The following is a 12,445-nucleotide window of genomic DNA, read 5'->3' as shown; positions in this document are numbered from 1 at the left end:
CCTTTCTCCGTCGATATCCAGCCTTCATCCGTCGATATCTCCGCTTCTATTGGGAGTAGAGGGTCGTCATTGTAGTCCAAAATGTAGGGTTTTGAAAGGGCTTTAATTTGGTACCTGTCCGAAGCCTGTATCTCTAACCGTTTAGGAGATATCGAAGGTTAAAGATTTCCAACCTTTCTCCGTCGATATCCAGTCCTTCATCCGTCGATATCTCCGCTTCTACTGGGAGTAGAGGGTCGTCCATTGTAGTCCAAATGTAGGGTTTTGAAAGGGCTTTAATTTGGTACCTGTCCGAAGCCTGTATCTCTAACCGTTTAGGAGATATCGAAGGTTAAAAATTTCCAACCTTTCCTCCGTCGATATCTCCGCTTCTACTGGGAGTAGAGAGTCGTCCATGTAGTCAAAATGTAGGGTTTTGAAAGGGCTTTAATTTGGTACCTGTCCGAAGCCTGTATCTCTAACCGTTTAGGAGATATCGAAGGTTAAAGTTTTCTAACCTTTCTCCGTCGATATCCAGCCTTCATCCGTCGATATCTCCGCTTCTGGGAGTAGAGAGTCGTCCATGTAGTCCAAAATGTAGGGTTTTGAAAGGGCTTTAATTTGGTACCTGTCCGAAGCCTGTATCTCTAACCGTTTAGGAGATATCGAAGGTTAAAGTTTTCCAACCTTTCTCCGTCGATATCCATCCTTCATCCGTCGATATCTCCGCTTCTACTGGGAGTAGAGGGTCGTCCATGTAGTCCAAAATGTAGGGTTTTGAAAGGGCTTTAATTTGGTACCTGTCCGAAGCCTGTATCTCTAACCGTTTAGGAGATATCGAAGGTTAAAGTTTCCAACCTTTCCTCCGTCGATATCTCCGCTTCTACTGGGAGTAGAGGTCGTCCATGTAGTCCAAAATGTAGGGTTTTGAAAGGGCTTTAATTTGGTACCTGTCCGAAGCCTGTATCTCTAACCGTTTAGGAGATATCGAAGGTTAAAGTTTTCCAACCTTTCTCCGTCGATATCCAGCCTTCATCCGTCGATATCTCCGCTTCTACTGGGAGTAGAGGTCGTCCATGTAGTCCAAAATGTAGGGTTTTGAAAGGGCTTTAATTTGGTACCTGTCCGAAGCCTGTATCTCTAACCGTTTAGGAGATATCGAAGGTTAAAGTTTTCCAACCTTTCTCCGTCGATATCTCCGCTTCTACTGGGAGTAGAGAGTCGTCCATGTAGTCCAAAATGTAGGGTTTTGAAAGGGCTTTAATTTGGTACCTGTCCGAAGCCTGTATCTCTAACCGTTTAGGAGATATCGAAGGTTAAAGTTTTCCAACCTTTCTCCGTCGATATCCAGCCTTCATCCGTCGATATCTCCGCTTCTACTGGGAGTAGAGAGTCGTCATTGTAGTCCAAAATGTAGGGTTTTGAAAGGGCTTTAATTTGGTACCTGTCCGAAGCCTGTATCTCTAACCGTTTAGGAGATATCGAAGGTTAAAGTTTTCCAACCTTTCTCCGTCGATATCCATCCTTCATCCGTCGATATCTCCGCTTCTACTGGGAGTAGAGGTCGTCCATGTAGTCCAAAATGTAGGGTTTTGAAAGGGCTTTAATTTGGTACCTGTCCGAAGCCTGTATCTCTAACCGTTTAGGAGATATCGAAGGTTAAAGTTTCTCCGTCGATATCCTCTCCGTCGATATCTCCGCTTCTACTGGGAGTAGAGGTCGTCATGTAGTCAAAATGTAGGGTTTTGAAAGGGCTTTAATTTGGTACCTGTCCGAAGCCTGTATCTCTAACCGTTTAGGAGATATCGAAGGTTAAAGTTTTCCAACCTTTCTCCGTCGATATCCAGCCTTCATCCGTCGATATCTCCGCTTCTACTGGGAGTAGAGGGTCGTCCATGTAGCCAAAATGTAGGGTTTTTGAAAGGGCTTTAATTTGGATACCTGTCCGAAGCCTGTATCTCTAACCGTTTAGGAGATATCGAAGGTTAAAGTTTCCAACCTTTCTCTCCCTCCCGTCGATATCTCCGCTTCTACTGGGAGTAGAGAGTCGTCATGTAGTCCAAAATGTAGGGTTTTGAAAGGGCTTTAATTTGGTACCTGTCCGAAGCCTGTATCTCTAACCGTTTTAGGAGATATGGAAGGTTAAAGTTTTCTAACCTTTCTCCGTCGATATCTCACGCTTCTCCTTCTATTAGAGAGTCGTCCATTGTAGTCCAAAATGTAGGGTTTTGAAAGGGCTTTAATTTGGTACCTGTCCGAAGCCTGTATCTCTAACCGTTTAGGAGATATCGAAGGTTAAAGTTTTCCAACCTTTCTCCGTCGATATCCAGCCTTCATCCGTCGATATCTCCGCTTCTACTGGGAGTAGAGGGTCGTCCATGTAGTCCAAAATGTAGGGTTTGAAAGGGCTTTAATTTGGTACCTGTCCGAAGCCTGTATCTCTAACCGTTTAGGAGATATCGAAGGTTAAAGTTTTCTTTCCAACCATTTCATCCGTCGATATCTCCGCTTCTACTGGGAGTAGAGGGTCGTCCATGTAGTCCAAAATGTAGGGTTTTGAAAGGGCTTTAATTTGGTACCTGTCCGAAGCCTGTATCTCTAACCGTTTAGGAGATATCGAAGGTTAAAGTTTCTAACCTTTCTCCGTCGATATCCATCCTTCATTCGTCGATATCTCCGCTTCTATTGGGAGTAGAGGGTCGTCCATGTAGTCCAAAATGTAGTGTTTTGAAAGGGCTTTTATTTGGTACCTGTCCGAAGCCTGTATCTCTAACCGTTTAGGAGATATCGAAGGTTAAAGTTTTCCAACCTTTCTCCGTCGATATCCAGTCTTCATCCGTCGATATCTCCGCTTCTACTGGGAGTAGAGAGTCGTCATTGTAGTCCAAAATGTAGGGTTTTGAAAGGGCTTTAATTTGGTACCTGTCCGAAGCCTGTATCTCTAACCGTTTAGGAGATATCGAAGGTTAAAGTTTTCCAACCTTTCTCCCGTCGATATCCAGTCTTCATCCGTCGATATCTCCGCTTCTACTGGGAGTAGAGAGTCGTACATGTAGTCCAAAATGTAGGGTTTTGAAAGGGCTTTAATTTGGTACCTGTCCGAAGCCTGTATCTCTATCCGTTTAGGAGATATGGAAGGTTAAAGTTTTCCAACCTTTCTCCGTCGATATCTCCGCTTCTACTGGGAGTAGAGAGTCGTCCATGTAGTCCAAAATGTAGGGTTTTGGGGTTTTGAAAGGGCTTTAATTTGGTACCTGTCCGAAGCCTGTATCTCTAACCGTTTAGGAGATATCGAAGGTTAAAGTTTTCCAACCTTTCTCCGTCGATATCCAGTCTTCATCCGTCGATATCTCCGCTTCTACTGGGAGTAGAGAGTCGTTCATGTAGTCCAAAATGTAGGGTTTTGAAAGGGCTTTAATTTGGTACCTGTCCGAAGCCTGTATCTCTAACCGTTTAGGAGATATCGAAGGTTAAAAGTTTTCCAACATTTCTCCGTCGATATCTCCGCTTCTACTGGGAGTAGAGAGTCGTCCATGTAGTGCAAAATGTAGGGTTTTGAAAGGGCTTTAATTTGGTACCTGTCCGAAGCCTGTATCTCTAACCGTTTAGGAGATATGGAAGGTTAAAGTTTTCCAACCTTTCTCCGTCGATATCTCTGCTTCTACTGGGAGTAGAGAGTAGTCCATGTAGTGCAAAATGTAGGGTTTTGAAAGGGCTTTAATTTGGTACCTGTCCGAAGCCTGTATCTCTAACCGTTTAGGAGATATCGAAGGTTAAAGTTTTCCAACCTTTCTCCGTCGATATCCAGCCTTCATCCGTCGATATCTCCGCTTCTACTGGGAGTAGAGGGTCGTCCATGTAGTCCAAAATGTAGGGTTTTGAAAGGGCTTTAATTTGGTACCTGTCCGAAGCCTGTATCTCTAACCGTTTAGGAGATATCGAAGGTTAAAGTTTTCCAACCTTTCTCCGTCGATATCCAGTCTTCATCCGTCGATATCCCGCTTCTATGGGAGTAGAGGTCGTCCATGTAGTGCAAAATGTAGGGTTTTGAAAGGGCTTTAATTTGGTACCTGTCCGAAGCCTGGATCTCTAACCGTTTAGGAGATATCGAAGGTTAAAGTTTTCCAACCTTTCTCCGTCGATATCCATCCTTCATCCGTCGATATCTCCGCTTCTACTGGGAGTAGAGGGTCGTCCATGTAGTCCAAAATGTAGGGTTTTGAAAGGGCTTTAATTTGGTACCTGTCCGAAGCCTGTATCTCTAACCGTTTAGGAGATATCGAAGGTTAAAGTTTTCCAACCTTTCTCCGTCGATATCTCCGCTTCTACTGGGAGTAGAGAGTCGTCCATGTAGTGCAAAATGTAGGGTTTTGAAAGGGCTTTAATTTGGTACCTGTCCGAAGCCTGTATCTCTAACCGTTTAGGAGATATCGAAGGTTAAAGTTTTCCAACCTTTCTCCGTCGATATCTTCCGTCAACTGGGGAGTAGAGAGTCGTCCATGTAGTGCAAAATGTAGGGTTTTGAAAGGGCTTTAATTTGGTACCTGTCCGAAGCCTGTATCTCTAACCGTTTAGGAGATATCGAAGGTTAAAGATTTCAACCTTTCTCCGTCGATATCCAGTCTTCATCTGTCGATATCTCCGCTTCTACTGGGAGTAGAGAGTCGTCCATGTAGTCCAAAATGTAGGGTTTTGAAAGGGCTTTAATTTGGTACCTGTCCGAAGCCTGTATCTCTAACCGTTTAGGAGATATCGAAGGTTAAAGTTTTCCAACCTTTCTCCGTCGATATCTCCGCTTCTACTGGGAGTAGAGAGTCGTCCATGTAGTGAAAATGTAGGGTTTTGAAAGGGCTTTAATTTGGTACCTGTCCGAAGCCTGTATCTCTAACCCTTTAGGAGATATCGAAGGTTAAAGATTTCCAACCTTTCTCCGTCGATATCCAGTCTTCATCCGTCGATATCTCCGCTTCTACTTGGAGTAGAGAGTCGTCCATGTAGTCCAAAATGTAGGGTTTTGAAAGGGCTTTAATTTGGTACCGGTCCGAAGCCTGTATCTCTAACCGTTTAGGAGATATCGAAGGTTAAAGTTTTCCAACATTTCTCCGTCGATATCTCCGCTTCTACTGGGAGTAGAGAGTCGTCCATGAAGTGAAAAATGTAGGGTTTTGAAAGGGCTTTAATTTGGTACCTGTCCGAAGCCTGTATCTCTAACCGTTTAGGAGATATCGAAGGTTAAAGTTTTCCAACCTTTCTCCGTCGATATCCAGTCTTCATCCGTCGATATCTCCGCTTCTACTGGGAGTAGAGAGTCGTCCATGTAGTGCCAAAATGTAGGGTTTTGAAAGGGCTTTAATTTGGTACCTGTCCGAAGCCTGTATCTCTAACCGTTTAGGAGATATCGAAGGTTAAAGTTTTCCAACCTTTCTCCGTCGATATCCAGTCTTCATCCGTCGATATCTCCGCTTCTACCGGGAGTAGAGAGTCGTCCATGTAGTCCAAAATGTAGGGTTTTGAAAGGGCTTTAATTTGGTACCTGTCCGAAGCCTGTATCTCTAACCGTTTAGGAGATATGGAAGGTTAAAGTTTTCCAACCTTTCTCCGTCGATATCTCCGCTTCTGCTGGGAGTAGAGAGTCGTCCATGTAGTGCAAAATGTAGGGTTTTGAAAGGGCTTTAATTTGGTACCTGTCCGAAGCCTGTATCTCTAACCGTTTAGGAGATATCGAAGGTTAAAGTTTTCCAACCTTTCTTCGTCGATATCCAGTCTTCATCCGTCGATATCTCCGCTTCTACTGGGAGTAGAGAGTCGTCCATGTAGTCCAAAATGTAGGGTTTTGAAAGGGCTTTAATTTGGTACCTGTCCGAAGCCTGTATCTCTAACCGTTTAGGAGATATGGAAGGTTAAAGTTTTCCAACCTTTCTCCGTCGATATCTCCGCTTCTACTGGGAGTAGAGAGTCGTCCATGTAGTGCAAAATGTAGGGTTTTGAAAGGGCTTTAATTTGGTACCTGTCCGAAGCCTGTATCTCTAACCGTTTAGGAGATATCGAAGGTTAAAGTTTTCCAACCTTTCTCCGTCGATATCCATCTTCATCTGTCGATATCTCCGCTTCTACTGGGAGTAGAGAGTCGTCCATGTAGTCCAAAATGTAGGGTTTTGAAAGGGCTTTAATTTGGTACCTGTCCGAAGCCTGTATCTCTAACCGTTTAGGAGATATCGAAGGTTAAAGTTTTCCAACCTTTCTCCGTCGATATCTCCGCTTCTACTGGGAGTAGAGAGTCGTCCATGTAGTGAAAAATGTAGGGTTTTGAAAGGGCTTTAATTTGGTACCTGTCCGAAGCCTGTATCTCTAACCCTTTAGGAGATATCGAAGGTTAAAGATTTCCAACCTTTCTCCGTCGATATCCAGTCTTCATCCGTCGATATCTCCGCTTCTACTGGGAGTAGAGAGTCGTCCATGTAGTCCAAAATGTAGGGTTTTGAAAGGGCTTTAATTTGGTACCTGTCCGAAGCCTGTATCTCTAACCGTTTAGGAGATATGGAAGGTTAAAGTTTTCCAACCTTTCTCCGTCGATATCTCCGCTTCTACTGGGAGTAGAGAGTCGTCCATGTAGTGCAAAATGTAGGGTTTTGAAAGGGCTTTAATTTGGTACCTGTCCGAAGCCTGTATCTCTAACCGTTTAGGAGATATCGAAGGTTAAAGATTTCCAACCTTTCTCCGTCGATATCCAGTCTTCATCTGTCGATATCTCCGCTTCTACTGGGAGTAGAGAGTCGTCCATGTAGTCCAAAATGTAGGGTTTTGAAAGGGCTTTAATTTGGTACCTGTCCGAAGCCTGTATCTCTAACCGTTTAGGAGATATCGAAGGTTAAAGTTTTCCAACCTTTCTCCGCCGATATCTCCGCTTCTACTGGGAGTAGAGAGTCGTCCATGTAGTGAAAAATGTAGGGTTTTGAAAGGGCTTTAATTTGGTACCTGTCCGAAGCCTGTATCTCTAACCCTTTAGGAGATATCGAAGGTTAAAGATTTCCAACCTTTCTCCGTCGATATCCAGTCTTCATCCGTCGATATCTCCGCTTCTACTGGGAGTAGAGAGTCGTACATGTAGTCCAAAATGTAGGGTTTTGAAAGGGCTTTAATTTGGTACCTGTCCGAAGCCTGTATCTCTAACCGTTTAGGAGATATCGAAGGTTAAAGTTTTCCAACCTTTCTCCGTCGATATCCAGCCTTCATCCGTCGATATCTCCGCTTCTACTGGGAGTAGAGGGTCGTCCATGTAGTCCAAAATGTAGGGTTTTGAAAGGGCTTTAATTTGGTACCTGTCCGAAGCCTGTATCTCTAACCGTTTAGGAGATATCGAAGGTTAAAGTTTTCCAACCTTTCTCCGTCGATATCCAGCCTTCATCCGTCGATATCTCCGCTTCTACTGGGAGTAGAGGGTCGTCCATGTAGTCCAAAATGTAGGATTTTGAAAGGGCTTTAATTTGATACCTGTCCGAAGCCTGTATCTCTAACCGTTTAGGAGATATCGAAGGTTAAAGATTTCCAACCTTTCTCCGTCGATATCCAGTCTTCATCCGTCGATATCTCCGCTTCTACTGGGAGTAGAGAGTCGTCCTTGTAGTCCAAAATGTAGGGTTTTGAAAGGGCTTTAATTTGGTACCTGTCCGAAGCCTGTATCTCTAACCGTTTAGGAGATATGGAAGGTTAAAGTTTTCCAACCTTTCTCCGTCGATATCTCCGCTTCTACTGGGAGTAGAGAGTCGTCCATGTAGTGCAAAATGTAGGGTTTTGAAAGGGCTTTAATTTGGTACCTGTCCGAAGCCTATATCTCTAACCGTTTAGGAGATATCGAAGGTTAAAGTTTTCCAACCTTTCTCCGTCGATATCCAGTCTTCATCTGTCGATATCTCCGCTTCTACTGGGAGTAGAGGATCGTCCATGTAGTCCAAAATGTAGGGTTTTGAAAGGGCTTTAATTTGGTACCTGTCCGAAGCCTGTATCTCTAACCGTTTAGGAGATATGGAAGGTTAAAGTTTTCCAACCTTTCTCCGTCGATATCTCCGCTTCTACTGGGAGTAGAGAGTCGTCCATGTAGTGAAAAATGTAGGGTTTTGAAAGGGCTTTAATTTGGTACCTGTCCGAAGCCTGTATCTCTAACCCTTTAGGAGATATCGAAGGTTAAAGATTTCCAACCTTTCTCCGTCGATATCCAGCCTTCATCCGTCGATATCTCCGCTTCTACTGGGAGTAGAGAGTCGTCCATGTAGTCCAAAATGTAGGGTTTTGAAAGGGCTTTAATTTGGTACCTGTCCGAAGCCTGTATCTCTAACCGTTTAGGAGATATCGAAGGTTAAAGTTTTCCAACCTTTCTCCGTCGATATCCAGCCTTCATCCGTCGATATCTCCGCTTCTACTGGGAGTAGAGGGTCGTCCATGTAGTCCAAAATGTAGGGTTTTGAAAGGGCTTTAATTTGGTACCTGTCCGAAGCCTGTATCTCTAACCGTTTAGGAGATATCGAAGGTTAAAGATTTCCAACCTTTCTCCGTCGATATCCAGTCTTCATCCGTCGATATCTCCGCTTCTACTGGGAGTAGAGAGTCGTCCATGTAGTCCAAAATGTAGGGTTTTGAAAGGGCTTTAATTTGGTACCTGTCCGAAGCCTGTATCTCTAACCGTTTAGGAGATATGGAAGGTTAAAGTTTTCCAACCTTTCTCCGTCGATATCTCCGCTTCTACTGGGAGTAGAGAGTCGTCCATGTAGTCCAAAATGTAGGGTTTTGAAAGGGCTTTAATTTGGTACCTGTCCGAAGCCTGTATCTCTAACCGTTTAGGAGATATCGAAGGTTAAAGATTTCCAACCTTTCTCCGTCGATATCTCCGCTTCTACTGGGAGTAGAGAGTCGTCCATGTAGTGCAAAATGTAGGGTTTTGAAAGGGCTTTAATTTGGTACCTGTCCGAAGCCTGTATCTCTAACCGTTTAGGAGATATCGAAGGTTAAAGTTTTCCAAGCTTTCTCCGTCGATATCTCCGCTTCTACTGGGAGTAGAGAGTCGTCACTTACGGCAAAATGTAGGGTTTTGAGAGGACTTTAATTTGGTGCCAGAACCAGGCCTGTATCTCTAACCGTTTAGGAGATATCGAAGGTTAAATTTTTCCAAGCTTTCTCCGTCGATATCTCCGCTTCTACTGGGAGTAGAGAGTCGTCACTTACGGCAAAATGTAGGGTTTTGAGAGGACTTTAATTTGGTGCCAGAACCAGGCCTGTATCTCTAACCGTTTAGGAGATATCGAAGGTTAAAGTTTTCCAAGCTTTCTCCTTTGATATCTCCGCTTCTACTGGGAGTAGAGAGTCGTCACTTACGGCAAAATGTAGGGTTTTGAGAGGACTTTAATTTGGTGCCAGAACCAGGCCTGTATCTCTAACCGTTTAGGAGATATCGAAGGTTAAAGTTTTCCAAGCTTTCTCCTTTGATATCTCCGCTTCTACTGGGAGTAGAGAGTCGTCACTTACGGCAAAATGTAGGGTTTTGAGAGGACTTTAATTTGGTGCCAGAACCAGGCCTGTATCTCTAACCGTTTAGGAGATATCGAAGGTTAAAGTTTTCCAAGCTTTCTCCGTTGATATCTCCGCTTCTACTGGGAGTAGAGAGTCTTCACTTACGGCAAAATGTAGGGTTTTGAGAGGACTTTAATTTGGTGCCAGAACCAGGCCTGTATCTCTAACCGTTTAGGAGATATCGAAGGTTAAAGTTTTCCAAGCTTTCTCCGTTGATATCTCCGCTTCTACTGGGAATAGAGAGTCGAAATTGGTAATTGAGAGTCGAGATTTAGGGTGGGAATAGAGTTGATATAGGTTTACATTGTGGTAAAAAAACGTACATGTATCTTGAGCCGTTTAGGAGACAAAGGTGCTTTCCTGTATCTTGAGCCGTTTAGGACATATCGAAGATTAAATTTTTAACTTTTATTGTTAATATCCCCGTTTCTACTGGGTATTGAGAGTCGAGCTTTATGAGCAGATTAGGGTTAATATAGGACTATATTGTGGTAAAAGCGCATTCCTGTATCTTGTGCCGTTTAAGAGATATCGAAGTTTACTTTCCATATACTTATCCCCAAAAATGCTCGTAATGCGGATTGAGCAGCCGCGTGAGCACGTGCGGAAGGAAAATCCATGCGAACTTTACGACCTCACCGACAGCAGGCTCTGATTTCTGCTCCTCTTTATCACCGACGAAAGAAGCGCCCTTTTTAAAGAGCGATCATAAAATTCGCGACTACTTTGTCACGTTTATATCATCAACGTCCGCTTCAATCTCCCATCCTCAATAGAGTCTCAACGCACGATCAAGCGCGAGTTATGAAGATTCAGTATCCGCGAAGAAACTAGTCGGGGGACATTCGCAGCCGCGGTGGAATTTAACGCTCGCTTTCGCAAAAGCCTAACATTCTACTCCCGAAGGGGCTCCATCTCCCCTTTTTTCACAACGGTGCGGATGTTTAATTTCTTTCTTCCTTATTTTCCGCGACGATACCGCGACGAGGCGCTAACGTGGCAAGTTCGCTTTTAATCAGCGTTTATATCAAGAGCGCTTCTCGGGAACATTCAGCTCGAGGGGTTAATCTGCGATAGAAAGAGACCGGAGGCCGCTGTGGTTTAAAGTTAAATTGCAGCAACAGCATTGCTATCGGGCAGCTATGACACAGGCTGCTGGCATCCGTCCATGACGTCTGCCGCGCGCCTTTGCGATTATCGGCAAATTTAGTTTTCTTGATTGCTCGCGCGGTTTTAAGTAGCCATAATATGACGATATTACATGGCAATATGTGGCAATAATATATAGCAACAATATATGGCAACAATATATGGCAACAATATATGGCAACAATATATGGCAATAATATATGGCAATAATTCATGGAATTTATTTCTCACTACAATAGTCAATGCAAATTTGCGGCATGCACAATGTAATAATAAAAGAGCTCTCTGCGAGCATTCAGTCAAACGCTCACCGATGATGATATTGATGATATGCCGTTGCATCCAATCAGATCCACCAATGTCCGCCCATGTCCGCTACCGCTCTTCATGTCGCGCAGCATCCATCTTGCAGCGCGTCCCACGTTGATTGCTACACTTTCGCCATATTTTCACGACGCGGTCGATACTTGTATGAGAGCAACGATATTTGCGTCAATTAACGAATGTTTTACGTCGACATCAGTGGAAACTTTTTACGTGCTGCGAAATGGACTTTATAAACTCGATCGGCAAAGAGCAAGAACTGTGTGAAAATTTATCGACTCGTCTAACGGATTTTTACGGTGTTTTTCGCGATCGCGTCTGAAAAGTCGCGAAAATGCGGGAGTATCGATATCTACGAGAATATTCGCGAATGCATGCGAGGAAAGATTAGACATTCAGAAACCGGTCACTTTGAGGGAGCGCAAAAAGAGAGAGAGAGAGAGAGAGAGCGGGGCAAAGTTTTCACGCATGATAGTTCCGTCACGACGAAGCTTACGTTCGCGATATTTTAGCGAAATGAGAGTTTAAGCTAGCTTTGTTAGCAGCGCGGATAAAAACGCGTATATTGGTAACCGCAGTTGCAATATTCAAAGGCACGCGAGCGAGGGTACCTCAAGCTCGGCATGCGCTGGCGCAATTTCTGCGCGTATTATACGCTACTCGAGACAATAGGGATCGTAATAAATGGACAATATTGCCAAATAATTTTACAGCCTGTTTTGGAAATAAAAGAAAAGTAGCCAACAGTATCGGCATTTATATGTATGAATATATTTTACGGTCAATTGAATATTGTCAAATAATTATCGTTAAATAATTCTGCGGCCCGCTTGAAAAATGAAAATAAAGCAGCTGATAACAGTACCGCGTTTGTAGACATGAATATCTCTTATTCAAATGAACCTCAAAAGAGAATCATTCGCTATTTTAAATCTCGTATGTAATGCAGGCTGTCGATCAAGTAATCCCCTGATTGTTTCGAGCAATGTATTTTATTCAACGTCACAAACATACACATGCAAAATCTATTTGCAATTCGCATTGATTCGAACGATATTTTATCTCCCATAGTCCCACATCCGTCATGCGCAATTTTGTTTATCTTTTCATTTTGCATTTACTCACCAAAACGACTTGCAGTCAGAGCCGGCCACGTTCCGCTTCAACTCTGTAACAAAAGATTCACATTCGCTTATCAGATTTGACCAACGAGTGCGAGCGAGTAAAAGAGTAGTTTACTCTCTGCGATCGTAATTCAAGTCGAGCCGGAAATTATATCCCAGCTCTAGATCGCCAAGGGTCAAACAGAGAACTATAGTAAACTTGTAAACTTACCTTCAAGCCGACTCTGCTTGGCCAGAACCGGATCCTCCGGTGCGGCATCCGCATCCGCCGGATTGCTGTTGCTTTCCGCAACAACTGAAACAGAAAA

The sequence above is a fragment of the Harpegnathos saltator genome, unplaced genomic scaffold, assembly GCF_003227715.2.
Source record: "Harpegnathos saltator strain DR-91 unplaced genomic scaffold, Hsal_v8.6 scaffold225, whole genome shotgun sequence".
NCBI lineage: Eukaryota > Metazoa > Arthropoda > Insecta > Hymenoptera > Formicidae > Harpegnathos > Harpegnathos saltator.
The sequence above is the reverse complement of the archived record's forward strand: the minus strand, read 5'-3'. Positions refer to the sequence as shown.